At 45.6% G+C, this 14612-nt stretch overlaps 1 pseudogene; it reads right to left on the bottom strand.

Moving 5' to 3' along the window:
- Positions 1–886: 886 nt before the first annotated feature.
- LOC118941011 overlaps positions 887–14612 on the bottom strand; it is a 53283-nt pseudogene continuing 39557 nt past the window's right edge.

Raw genomic sequence — 14612 nt, 5'->3', positions numbered from 1 at the left:
CTCTCTCGCTCTCTCAGGCTGCCAGTGGGCTCTTCGCCGAATAACTCATTCAGCTTTCTGTTTTTATGTTAGCTTGCTTTCCTCTCTCTCTACATCTCTACCTACGGGTTTTAGCTGAAAGTTCTCCCTGAGTCGACTTGTCATTATATAGGACACATAAACCTTTGTCCTTCTCACCACAACTCTGGCTGTAATGATTGACTGCATGTATTTTGATTTATGTGTATGTAGATTTTCAAAACCCGAGCCTGGCGGACTGAAGTAATACTGGTGTTCTGTTCAACCTGATAATTCATTGTACTCACCTGGTGTCCCAGGTCTAAATTAGCCCTTGATTGGAGGAAAATAAGGAACACCAGCAGCTGAACTGGCTTCCGGGTCCAGATTTGAATTTGCCTTTGACCTGATAAACCCCTCAGCCTATAGATGGGTATGGAAAAACAGTTTTACTAACAGCTAAACAGGCCACACCCCTAGCTGACCTCTGATTGGTCCTTGCAGAAAATGACAGGATACAATTGGATATCCTCGGAGCATTGAGAGGTCGGAATCCAATTCTCCCCTTTTTGACAAGGCTTTCCTTTGAAGGAATCAACACAATTCCCCAGGTGGATTCCTATATTGATCCAAAATGGAGGAAAGTAGCATAGATTATATACATTAGTGTTGTGTGGAATAACGCAGGTGTTTGTATACATCGTGAAGTTCGTAGATTATATAATCATATAGGGTCGATATAGAATGATTGCCTTTTCCTCCCTCAGTGTGGCAATTACAGCTGTAGAGGGCTCGAGCTTAATACACACAAATAGTGTGTGTGTATGTGGGTGTGTGTGTTGTTGTACATATATTACATGACACCAGTGTAGCCTTGGCATAACCCTATCTATCCAGCTAGCCGGCCAGCCAGCCCTGGGCCCCATAGCCAGCCATCTCTGGGCCCCGTAGCCAGCCAGCCCTGGGCCCCGTAGCCAGCCAGCCCTGGGCCCCGTAGCCAGCCAGCCCTGGGCCCCGTAGCCAGCCAGCCCTGGGCCCCGTAGCCAGCCAGCCCTGGGCCCCGTAGCCAGCCAGCCCTGGGCCCCGTAGCCAGCCAGCCCTGGGCCCCGTAGCCAGCCAGCCCTGGGCCCCGTAGCCAGCCAGCCCTGGGCCCCGTAGCCAGCCAGCCCTGGGCCCTGTAGCCAGCCATCCCTGAACTACATAAGGAATAGGGTGCCATTTGGGACACAGATGGGATTGGAGTACATCATTAGCCTGCCCCGTCTCAATGAGATTCTATCTCAATGGAGCTAACCTGGATAGCTAGAGGTTAGATAAGTATAGCCAAACTAGGCTATTTGTTGGTGCTATCAATTAGAAATAGAGCTAGAATTATATTTTTCCTATCGCTGGCTCTCAGCCCAGTCACGTTTGGCTCAGTTGGTAGAGGATGTTGCTTGACAAGGCCAGGATTGTGGGTTCAATTCTATCCAAAAGTAAAATGTATGCAAACATGCCTGTGAGCTTCTTTGGATAAAACAATCTAAATGTATATGTTTTATGAGCAAAAAATAATATATATATACAGTGGGGAGAACAAGTATTTGATACACTGCCGATTTTGCAGGTTTTCCTACTTACAAAGCATGTAGAGGTCTGTAATATTTATCATAGGTACACTTCAACTGAGAGAGACACAAAAAACACAAATCCATAAAATCACATTGTATGATTTTTAAGTAATTAATTAGCATTTTATTGCATGACATAAGTATTTGATCACCTACCAACCAGTAAGAATTCCGGCTCTCACAGACCTGTTAGTTTTTCTTTAAGAAGCCCTCCTGTTCTCCACTCATTACCTGTATTAATTGCACCTGTTTAAACTCGTTACCTGTATAAAAGACACCTGTCCACACACTCAATCAAACAGACTTCAACCTCTCCACAATGGCCAAGACCAGAGAGCTGTGTAAGGACATCAGCGATAAAATTGTGGACCTGCACAAGAATGGGATGGGCTACAGGACAATAGGCAAGCAGCTTGGTGAGAAGGCAACGACTGTTGGTGCAAATATTAGAAAATGGACGAAGGTCAAGATGCCGGTCAATCACCCTCGGTCTGGGGCTCCATGCAAGATCTCACCTCGTGGGGCATCAATGATCATGAGGAAGGTGAGGGATCAGCCCCGAACTACACTGCATGACCTGGTCAATGACCTGAAGAGAGCTGGGACCACAGTCTCAAAGAAAACCATTAGTAACACACTACGCCATCATGGATTAAAATCCTGCAGCGCACGCAAGGTCCCCCTGCTGAAGCCAGCGCATGTCCAGGCCCGTCTGAAGTTTGCCAATGACCATCTGGATGATCCAGAGGAGGAATGGGAGAAGGTCATGTGGTCTGATGAGACAAAAATAGAGCTTTTTGGTCTAAACTCCATTCGCCGTGTATGGAGGAAGAAGAAGGATAAGTACAACCCCAAGAACACCATCCCGACTGTGAAGCATGGAGGTGGAAACATCATTCTTTGGGGATGCTTTTCTGCAAAGGGGACAGGATGACTGCACCGTATTGAGGGGAGGATGGATGGGGACATAAATCGCGACCTCCTTCCCTCAGTAAGAGCATTGAAGATGGGTCGTGGCTAGGTCTTCCAGCATGACAACGACCCGAAACACACAGCCAGGGCAACTAAGGAGTGGCTCCGTAAGAAGCATCTCAAGGTCCTGGAGTGGCCTAGCCAGTCTCCAGACCTGAACCCAATAGAAAATCTTTGGAGGGAGCTGAAAGTCCGTATTTCCCAGCGACAGGCCCGAAACCTGAAGGATCTAGAGAAGGTCTGTATGGAGGAGTGGGCCAAAATCCCTGCTGCAGTGTGTGCAAACCTGGACAAGAACTACAGGAAACGTATGATCTCTGTAATTGCAAACAAAGGTTTCTGTACAAAATATTAAGTTCTGCTTTTCTGATGTATCAAATACTTATGTCATGCAATAAAATGCAAATGAATTACATAAAATCATACAATGTTATTTTCTGGATTTTTGTTTTAGATTCCGTCTCTCACGGTTGAAATGTACCTATGGTAAAAAAATGACAGACCTCTACATGCTTTGTAAGTAGGAAAACCTGCAAATTCAGCAGTGTATTAAATACTTGTTCTCCCCACTGTATATATACAGTATACATATATATATATATATATACATACACACACACAATTAAATGACCTTCCACACAGAGACTAGGGCATGAATGTGTGAGAGAGGGCGATTGCAACATAATGAGAGAGAGAAACAGAGAGACCAAGAACGAAAGAGTTGTTGGAGAACACAGGAAAGAAAGGAAAGAATATTTGATGATTTGATTGGGTGTCTGTCAGGGGATCAGACAAAGTGGCCCATCTCTTCGCTATCAGCAACCATCACACACTTAACTCTGGTTAGCTCTACACAAAAACAAAACATTAGCATTTTTTGCCAACCACCGTTTTGTGGTCTTCCTCAGTGCTCCACTGCTGAGTGCTAACAGGACACATCCTCATCAAGAGGAAAGGGGTTGATGTAACGAGTGCGCTGGGAGTCGGGAAGAAAGTTCAGGGAGTGCCTAATTTAATAAACAAATTAACAAAACAAGAAAACACAAAACAATGCACAGACAGGAAACTGAAACAGAAACAATAACGCCTGGGTTAGGAACCAAAGGGATTGACAAATATAGGGAAGGAACCAAAGAGAGAGACATATATAGGGAAGGAACCAAAGAGAGAGACATATATAGGGAAGGAACCAAAGGGATTGACATATATAGGGAAGGAACCAAAGAGAGAGACATATATAGGGAAGGAACCAAAGGGAGTGAGATATATAGGGAAGGAACCAAAGGGAGAGACATATATAGGGAAGGAACCAAAGGGAGTGACATATATAGGGAAGGAACCAAAGGGATTGACATATATAGGGAAGGAACCAAAGAGAGAGACATATATAGGGAAGGAACCAAAGGGACAGACATATATAGGGAAGGAACCAAAGGGAGAGACATATATAGGGAAGGAACCAAAGGGAGAGACATATATATGGAAGGAACCAAAGGGAGTGACATATATAGGGAAGGAACCAAAGGGAGTGACATATATAGGGAAGGAACCAAAGGGAGAGACATATATAGGGAAGGAACCAAAGGGAGTGACATATATAGGGAAGGAACCAAAGGGAGTGACATATATAGGGAAGGAACCAAAGGGAGAGACATATATAGGGAAGGAACCAAAGGGAGTGACATATATAGGGAAGGAACCAAAGGGAGAGACATATATAGGGAAGGAACCAAAGGGAGAGACATATATAGGGAAGGAACCAAAGGGACAGACATATATAGGGAATGAACCAAAGGGAGTGACATATATAGGGAAGGAACCAAAGGGACAGACATATATAGGGAAGGAACCAAAGAGAGAGACATATATAGGGAAGGAACCAAAGGGACAGACATATATAGGGAAGGAACCAAAGGGAGAGACATATATAGGGAAGGAACCAAAGGGAGAGACATATATATGGAAGGAACCAAAGGGAGTGACATATATAGGGAAGGAACCAAAGGGAGTGACATATATAGGGAAGGAACCAAAGGGAGAGACATATATAGGGAAGGAACCAAAGGGAGTGACATATATAGGGAAGGAACCAAAGGGAGTGACATATATAGGGAAGGAACCAAAGGGAGAGACATATATAGGGAAGGAACCAAAGGGAGTGACATATATAGGGAAGGAACCAAAGGGAGAGACATATATAGGGAAGGAACCAAAGGGAGAGACATATATAGGGAAGGAACCAAAGGGACAGACATATATAGGGAATGAACCAAAGGGAGTGACATATATAGGGAAGGAACCAAAGAGAGAGACATATATAGGGAAGGAACCAAAGAGATTGAAATATATATAGGGAAGTAACCAAAGAGAGTGACATATATAGGGAAGGAACCAAAGGGAGTGACATATATAGGGAAGAAACCAAAGGGAGTGACATATATATAGGGAAGGAACCAAAGGGAGAGACATATATAGGGAAGTAACCAAAGAGAGTGACATATATAGGGAAGGAACCAAAAGGAGTGACATATATAGGGAAGGAACCAAAGGGAGTGACATATACATAGGGAAGGAACCAAAGGGAGAGACATATATAGGGACGGAACCAAAGGGAGTGACATATATTGGGAAGGAACCAAAGGGAGTGACACATATATAGGGAAGGAACCAAAGGGAGAGACATTTATAGGGAAGGTAATTAGGGAAGTGATGGAGTCCAGGTGAGTCTGATGACAAACAGGTGTGCGTAACGATGGTGACAGGTGTGCGCCATAACGAGCAGCCTGGTGACCTAGAGGCCGGAGAGGGAGCACACGTGACAGTCTACGAGGTACAGTACTTTGAGACAGAAAATGTGCAATAAAATGACTTCCGAAATTTAAAAAAAGGCCATTAGTAAAAAATACTCCGCTGAGAAGTCTTTAAAAGTCTATTATTACATTTCCATGGATCTCTGAATAAATTGTTAGGAATTTGGAAATGTCTTTGTAAGAAGAACCCTTTCAACATCACACACACACACACACACACACACACACACACACACACACACACACACACATTCTCACACACACACACACACACACACAGGAGAGACACTGAGAAGGATTAGTCAACCCATCATGTTCAAAAACACTGTTGGAGGAACTTCTAATTCTGCTGTGAGACTGAGAGCTCGTTCGGTTTGTATGTGGCTGTCCATCCTCTGCTGAGAGACTGAGAGCTCGTTAGTGTGTGAGGCTGTCCATCCTCTACTGAGAGAGCTCGTTGGTGTGTGAGGCTGTCCATCCTCTACTGAGAGAGCTCGTTGGTGTGTGAGGCTGTCCATCCTCTGCTGAGAGAGCTCGTTGGTGTGTGAGGCTGTCCATCCTCTGCTGAGAGAGCTCGTTAGTGTGTGAGGTTGTCCATCCACTGCTGAGAGAGCTCGTTGGTGTGTGAGGCTGTCCATCCACTGCTGAGAGAGCTCGTTGGTGTGTGAGGCTGTCCATCCTTGGGGGTTGAGTGTTGCTCTATCATCCCTACTCAAAGAGAATCTGAGACTCAGTGGGAGAGGATTTCCAATGCAGCTGGATGAGCTGGACGAATTCCAAGGTGTGGTGTCTGTGTGTGTGTTTGTCCACACGGCTTAGCAAAGGCACCGTTTGAGTAATGAATAACTCACTTATGTCATGTCTACTGGACAACATTTTACATGACATTTACCTCCCGAGTGGCACAGCTGTCTAAGGCACTGCATTGCAGTGCTAGAGGTGTCACAATAGACCTTGGTTCATTCCCAGGCTGTGTCACAACCTGGCTGTGATCGGGAGTCCAACAGGGCAGCGCACAATTGGTCCAGCGTCGTCCATGTTAGGGTTTGCCCGGGTGGGTGGTCCATCATTGTAATAAGAATTTGTTCTTAACTGACTTGCCTAGTTAAATAAAATAAATACATTTAGCAGACACTCTTATCCAGAGCAATTAGGGTTAAGTGCCTTGCTCAAGGGCACATCGACAGATTGTTCATCTAGTCGGCTCGGGGTTTAAAACCAGCAACCTTTCAGTTACTAGCTCAATGTTCTTAATCACTAGGCTACCTGTCACCACAACAGCGGTTCTGATCAGACCCGGGTTCAAATACTGTTTGAAATCTTTCAAATACTTTCAGTGTATGCTTTAGCCTGTCTTGAGTGCCAGATGGGCGGGGTTTGCACTTTTGGAATTGTTCTTATTTGTCATTTTGCAAGCTCAATCAAGCACAGATAAAGCACACGTGTGTGTGTGTGTGTGTGTGTGTGTGTGTGTGTGTGTGTGTGTGTGTGTGTGTGTGCGTGTGTGTGTGTGCGTGTACACATGTGTTTGTTAGGATTCCCAGCAGGATTAAAAGTTTGTCCCTAGTCCCCAGAAATAGCTCAGTCCCTGCACCTATAATCCCCAATCTCTGCACAGGTGACATCAGCTGCTCCAAAGCTAACCATCACCCACTACAGGGGTGTGGGACAGGTGAGAAACGCTTGGGGTGCATTAAGTTGGCAGCAAATTGAAGAAAACGTTTTGCAACTGAAACTCCTACTACCATCTGCCTCAAAGTCATTTCCTACAATATCACCAGACCTTGGTTAAAATCCTGCTTTACCAGACCTGGGTTAAAATCCTGCTTTACCAGACCTGGGTTAAAATCCTGCTTTACCAAACCTGGGTTAAAATCCTGCTTCCCCAGACCTGGGTTAAAATCCTGCTTCATCAGACCTGGGATAAAATACTGCTTGAAGTCGTACAAATCTTTTGCGCATATGCTCTAGCCTGCCTGGCGTGGGCAGGATTTGGGACTATTCCATTGACCCATTAAGCCAGGTAAAATCCCTCATAGACAGATCAAGTAAAGCAGGTCTTTATATGACTGTTACGGTGGTCGTATTACCACACCGGCAGTCACGAGTCATGAAAGAAGTCAAATTCCAAATTCCAGATAATTAGGCTTCTCCAAACTCTGATGCTGCTGCTGCTGGTCATTAGTATCCTACCACACATGATAACTGCCTGGTACTCAGCACTCTATTGTCCCTCTAAACACTCTGACATCAATGTAAATCGAATCAAACACTTCATGCGAGGCCATGAGTTCATGTTGTGCAACACTTCTATAGGTTTTGTAATTACGAGAGAAAACAGAGTGATGGCCTCTATTAAAAAGAGGAGGATCCCATCGGCTGTCTATAGTCTGGGCCTACTATATTGATTTCTCAACTTTCCTAATATTAAGCACATTGCTTCTCTTGACAACAGGAGTATAGCCTACCTTGCTGGTATGAAAATGAACCACGGGAAAAGCGTCCTCCCTTCCCTATTTAAGTGCATAGATGTCATATATTTCTTCCCGCTACCCCTGTTTCGATACAGGTGCATGATAATGGTCCATTCTAAACCAAAACAAATTTCACACATGTATTATTTAGTATATGTATAGACAAGATTAAAACAAGAATAGTCTGATGGTGACAATATTAGCCTATCACCTGTGCATGATATATTATCACTTGTGAAATGCAAGAAACAATGCCTTTTTTTGTGATTTTTTCTAATCATAGTCGCACATTTCATGTAGCCCATAAGCCTATATGTTTTGATAAGGTTTGTATCACAACCAAACTGACCAAATATCTGTCTGTGTAGAACCATCTAGTTAATAGTTGTCACACCCTGACCATAGTTTGCTTTGTATGTTCTTTGTTTTGTTTGGTCAGGGTGTGATCTGAGTGGGCATTCTATGTTGGATGTCTGTTTCTGTGTTTGGGCCTGATATGGTTCTCAATCAGAGGCAGGTGTTAGTCATTGTCTGATTGGGAGCCATATTTAGGTAGCCTGTTTTGTGTTGGGTTTTTGTGGGTGATTGTTCCTGTCTTTGTTACACCAGATAGGGCTGTTTTTGGTTTTTCACGGTTCTTGTTTCTGTATATTGTTCTATTGTCGTCTTTATTAAAGATGTATCAAAAATAACCACGCTGCGTTTTGGTCCGCCTCTCTTTCACCAGAAGAAAACCGTTACAATAGTCAAGTATAGAACCATCTAATTAATAGTCAAGGATAGAACCATCTATTAAACAGTGAAATATATATAGGAATATCACATTAAACAAAACAACTTCAGGGTAACACCAAGTTAACAGTTTTAAATATCTGGACTGGAATTTTGCAGGGACAGATTCTCACACACACAAACACCTTTAGGTTTTAAAAGGAAAAAAATAGACTGAGATAAGATGTCACATCAGACTGCTTGGGACGCCCCAGGTTTTCTAGGGCACTGTTTTGCCAGGGTGACCAAACATGTCATGCATCCCGAATGGCACCCTGTTTCCTATGTAGTACACTACTTTGACCAGGGTCCTAAATAGGGAATAGGATGCCATTTAGGGGGACGTCGACGGTGACGCTGACGGTGACGCCGACGGTGACGCCTGAGGACGAGGCAACTCGACCCCTGTCCATACTGCTGCTGTTACATAAGACAGAGAGAAAGTACAGCCCAAGGTTTGAACTCTGCCTCGGAGCAGAGAACAGAGAACATGACGTGAGCACAGAAGGGTAGTGTGCTAATATAGCACTGTGCCATGCCAGGGGATGGTCTGTGTGAAAGATGAGGTTGTTGAGGTTCCCATTTTTTATAATAGTCAGCAAAAAGTGTCTCTTGATTTTCCACATTTCCTTCATTTTGTGCTCTTTTCGGGTCTAATCATTCTTTACATTCACAGGGTACTGTATTTTAATTACCTCTGAACAGCAAGGGGGGGGGGGGTGTTACCAAGGGGAGGAAACTCAGGATATTAGACAATGAGGACTCTGAGTCAGCTAATATAAATCTCTATAAGTCTGGAACAGTTTCAGCTGGACTTTCAAATATCTGAAGAATTAGCTCAGCTATCTCAGAATTAGCTCAGAATTTGCTCAGGAGAAGCTCCCCCTTGAGAGAGATACCCACACCCCGAGCGGGTGAGACCAGACCTCTTCATTATATAACCCCACAGATGAGCCACCTCAAGCGGAAAGTCAACCTCCCAGCACAGAGTACTACCCCCTAATTGAAATGAAGGATACATTTACCCAGCTGGAGGTAAGGAAGGTGGAGCTGGAACAGCAGGGGATTACACTCCAGTCAGCACGGACCCAGACAACAGTCCAGCACAACAACACCCCCTCAACCAGACCCAGACAACAATACCAGCACAACAACACCCCCTCAGCCAGTCCCAGACAACAGTCTAGCAAAACAACACCCTCTTAGCCAGACCCGGAGAGCTGGAGGTGGAGAGAGATATATCTGCACTCTGGACTGTGGTGAGACGACATCAACAGGATAAAAAGCAGGAGCAGGAGAAGAACAGAGCATTAGAGGAGAGGATCAGACTGCTGGAGGAGAGGGTGAGGGGGATGGAGGAGAGGGTGAGGGGGATGGGGGAGAGGGATGGTGTGTGACAGAGAACAACCCACTAGAGAGGTGGTCACCCCCGCAGAGAAGCCAGCAGAACAGCCCACCTGAGCTCCCGACAAATGTCTCGACACCACAGCAGAACAGTCCACATCAGACCCTGACCATAGCGTCAACATCACAGCGGGACAGACAAATGAAGAACCCCAAGCCCAGGGGATCTCACCCCATCTGATCACACCCCTGTCAGCCACCCTGACAGCCCTCCTGACAACCCCCCCACACCCACTGAGGACATACACAAGACACAGATTCTACTCCTTATGGACTCAAACGGGAAATATAGACAAGAAAAAACTCCTGTGCCCAAACACCTTCTGTCTGAGGACCAACTAGGTTCACCTAGCCACATAATAATACACCCAGCGCGCCCTAGACCTTCTGTCTGAGGACCAACTAGGTTCACCTAGCCACATAATAATACACAGAGGCACAAACAACCTGAGAACACAGCAGGAAAGGGGAGCCACAGCACTGAAGGGAGTGATTGACAAAGCTTCTCCTACATTTTCCCAACGCACAAGTGGTTATCTCCACCCTGCTACCACGAAAAGACTTCCACCCTGCTACCACGAAAAGACTTCCACCCTGCTACCACGAAAATACTTCCACCCTGCTACCATACAGGGTGAAAAAAACAAATGTTTTCCTGGCCCACCACTCCACCCTGGACTTGAAAAGCCTCTATGACCAGGTCCACCTCTACAAGGCAGCAGTGCCCACCACTCCACCCTGGACTTGAACAGCCTCTATGACCAGGTCCACCTCTACAAGGCAGCAGTGCCCACCACTCCACCCTGGACTTGAACAGCCTTTATGACCAGGTCCACCTCTACAAGGCAGCAGTGCCCACCACTCCACCCTGGACTTGAACAGCCTTTATGACCAGGTCCACCTATACAAGGCAGCAGTGCCCACCACTCCACCCTGGACTTGAACAGCCTTTATGACCAGGTCCACCTCTACAAGGCAGCAGTGCCCACCACTCCACCCTGGACTTGAACAGCCTTTATGACCAGGTCCACCTATACAAGGCAGCAGTGCCCACCACTCCACCCTGGACTTGAACAGCCTTTATGACCAGGTCCACCTATACAAGGCAGCAGTGCCCGGACTCTAAAGGACGTTGCTCTCAAACGCAGACCGAACACTTCACACAGGAGCAACAGATCAATAGACACCCCGCCCAGACCAGCGAGACACTCTCCCAGACCTGTGGGAACCCCGGACCTACACATAGAGGACCCACGCCGAGGGGACCTACATACAGACCATAACACCACCAGCCACATCCACACCCCAACCAATCAAACCCCCCCACCCAAGTCAACCATGCGCACACCCCATTGAGGCCCCCTCAGATCAGGCCTATGCCCCTCCTCCCACCCCACGCCCGCAAAGAGGGCCTCAGCATGGAAGTCACACATATGTCACACGTGCCCAGGCCGTGAGCGGGCAAACAGGCCCAACCCCCCACTCTTACACTAACCGAACCCAATGGCATGTACCAGATGCTCAGCAGGCTCTGCTCACACTTACTGGCCTGAGGCCAAACCACACGACCAACAACATTTGACACTTTATGGAACACAAATCCTTCACTATCTCATCCTGGAAGCCCTGAGGTCATCTGCCTTTGGCCTAAAGAGCAGGAACCTGGACTTCATCAATGAAAATCGGAAATACAGACATTGTCATCCTAAAATAAACATGGTATAGAGGAGATGGACCCACTGGTTGCCCTCTAGGTTACAGAGAGCTGGTAGTCCCATCCACCAAACTACCAGATGTGAAACAGGGAAGGGATTCAGGGGGTATGCTAAGATATCCCTCTAGTGGTGTGTGGGCTGTGCTTTGGCAAAGTGGGTTTGGTTATTTTCTTCCTGTTTGGCCCTGTCTGGGGGGTATCATCGGATGGGGCCACAGTGTCTCCTGACCCCTCTTGTCTCAGCCTCCAGTATTTATGCTGCAGTAGTTTATATGTCGGGGGGCTAGGGTCAGTCTGTTATATCTGGAGCACTTCTCCTGTCTTATCCGGTGTCCTGTGTGAATTTAAGTATGCTTTCTCTAATTCTCTCTTTCTCTCATTCTTTCTCTCTCTCGGAGGACCTGAGCCCTGGGACCATGCCTCAGGACTACCTGGCATGATGACTCCTTGCTGTCCCTAGTCCAACTGGCCGTGCTGCTGCTCCAGTTTCAACTGTTCTGCCTGTGATTATTATTATTTGACCATGCTGGTCATTTATGAACATTTGAACATCTTGGCCATGTTCTGTTATAATCTCCACCCGGCACAGCCAGAAGAGGACTGGCCACCTCTCATAGCCTAGTTCCTCTCTAGGTTTCTTCCTAGGTTTTGGCCTTTCTAGGGAGTTTTTCCTAGCCACCGTGCTTCTACTGCTTGCTGTTTGTGGTTTTAGGCTGGGGTTCTGTACAGCACTTTGAGATATCTGCTGATGTACGAAGGGCAATATAAATACATTTGATTTGATTTGATTTACAGTGCCTTGTGAAAGTATTCGGCCCCCTTGAACTTTGCGACCTTTTGCCACATTTCAGGCTTCAAACATAAAGATATAAAACTGTATTTTTTTGTGAAGAATCAACAACAAGTGGGACACAATCATGAAGTGGAACGACATTTATTGGATATTTCTAACTTTTTTAACAAATCAAAAACTGAAAAATTGGGCGTGCAAAATTATTCAGCCCCCTTAAGTTAATACTTTGTAGCGCCACCTTTTGCTGCGATTACAGCTGTAAGTCGCTTGGGGTATGTCTCTATCAGTTTTGCACATCGAGAGACTGAAATTTCGAGCTCAGTGAGGTTGGATGGAGAGCATTTGTGAACAGCAGTTTTCAGTTCTTTCCACAGATTCTCGATTGGATTCAGGTCTGGACTTTGACTTGGCCATTCTAACACCTGGATATGTTTATTTTTGAACAATTCCATTGTAGATTTTGCTTTATGTTTTGGATCATTGTCTTGTTGGAAGACAAATCTCCGTCCCAGTCTCAGGTCTTTTGCAGACTCCATCAGGTTTTCTTCCAGAATGGTCCTGTATTCGGCTCCATCCATCTTCCCATCAATTTTAACCATCTTCCCTGTCCCTGCTGAAGAAAAGCAGGCCCAAACCATGATGCTGCCACCACCATGTTTGACAGTGGGGATGGTGTGTTCAGGGTGATGAGCTGTGTTGCTTTTACGCCAAACATAACGTCTTGCATTGTTGCTGCCAAAAAGTTCAATTTTGGTTTCATCTGACCAGAGCACCTTCTTCCACATGATTGGTGTGTCTCCCAGGTGGCTTGTGGCAAACTTTAAACAACACTTTTTATGGATATCTTTAAGAAATGTCTTTCTTCTTGCTACTCTTCCATAAAGGCCAGATTTGTGCAATATACGACTGATTGTTGTCCTATGGACAGAGTCTCCCACCTCAGCTGTAGATCTCTGCAGTTCATCCAGAGTGATCATGGGCCTCTTGGCTGCATCTCTGATCAGTCTTCTCCTTGTATGAGCTGAAAGTTTAGAGGGACGGCCAGGTCTTGGTAGATTTCAGTGGTCTGATACTCCTTCCATTTCAATATTATCGCTTGCACAGTGCTCCTTGGGATGTTTAAAGCTTGGGAAATCTTTTTGTATCCAAATCCGGCTTTAAACTTCTTCACAACAGTATCTCGGACCTGCCTGGTGTGTTCCTTGATCTTCATGATGCTCTCTGCGCTTTTAACGGACCTCTGAGACTATCACAGTGCAGGTGCATTTATACAGAGACTTGATTACACACAGGTGGACTGTATTTATCATCATTAGTCATTTAGGTCAACATTTGATCATTCAGAGATCCTCACGGAACTTCTGGAGAGAGTTTGCTGCACTAAAAGTAAAGGGGCTGAATAATTTTGCACGCCCAATTTTTTCAGTTTTTGATTTGTTAAAAAAGTTTGAAATATCCAACAAATGTCGTTCCACTTCATGATTGTGTCCCAATTGTTGTTGATTCTTCACAAAAAAATACAGTTTTATATCTTTATGTTTTGAAGCCTGAAATGTGGCAAAAGGTCGCAAAGTTCAAGGGGGCCGAATACTTTCGCAATGCACTGTAATTTGGTAAAGAGCACATCCCAACCAATCAACCCACCCCCAAGTGAACCATGCCCACACCCTATTGAGGCCCCCTCAGATCAGACCTATGCCCGTCCTGCCCACCCCATGCACCCCACCCACTGCAAAGAGGGCCTCAACATGGAAGTCACATATACGCCCTGGTCGTGAGTGGGCAAATAGGTTACAGAGAGCTGGTAGTCCCATCCACCAAACTACCAGGTGTGAAACAGGGAAGGGACTCCCCCCGAGTATGCTAATTTAGTATAGAGCAGACCTAACTCACTCCATTAAATTAATCAAAACAGGAACATTTTACATCTGGCTAGAAATTAAAAAAATAAATAATCTTAACAGAGGAAAATGTCCTCCTGTGTGCTTCCTATCCCCCTCATACTTTAATGACGGCAGCTTCTCCATCCTGGAGGGTAAGATCAATAATTTCTCACCCTTAGGGACA

This window comes from Oncorhynchus mykiss, chromosome 18, assembly GCF_013265735.2.
Source record: "Oncorhynchus mykiss isolate Arlee chromosome 18, USDA_OmykA_1.1, whole genome shotgun sequence".
In the NCBI taxonomy this organism is placed as follows: Eukaryota; Metazoa; Chordata; class Actinopteri; order Salmoniformes; family Salmonidae; genus Oncorhynchus; species Oncorhynchus mykiss.
This window is presented reverse-complemented; position numbering and strand designations above follow the sequence as displayed.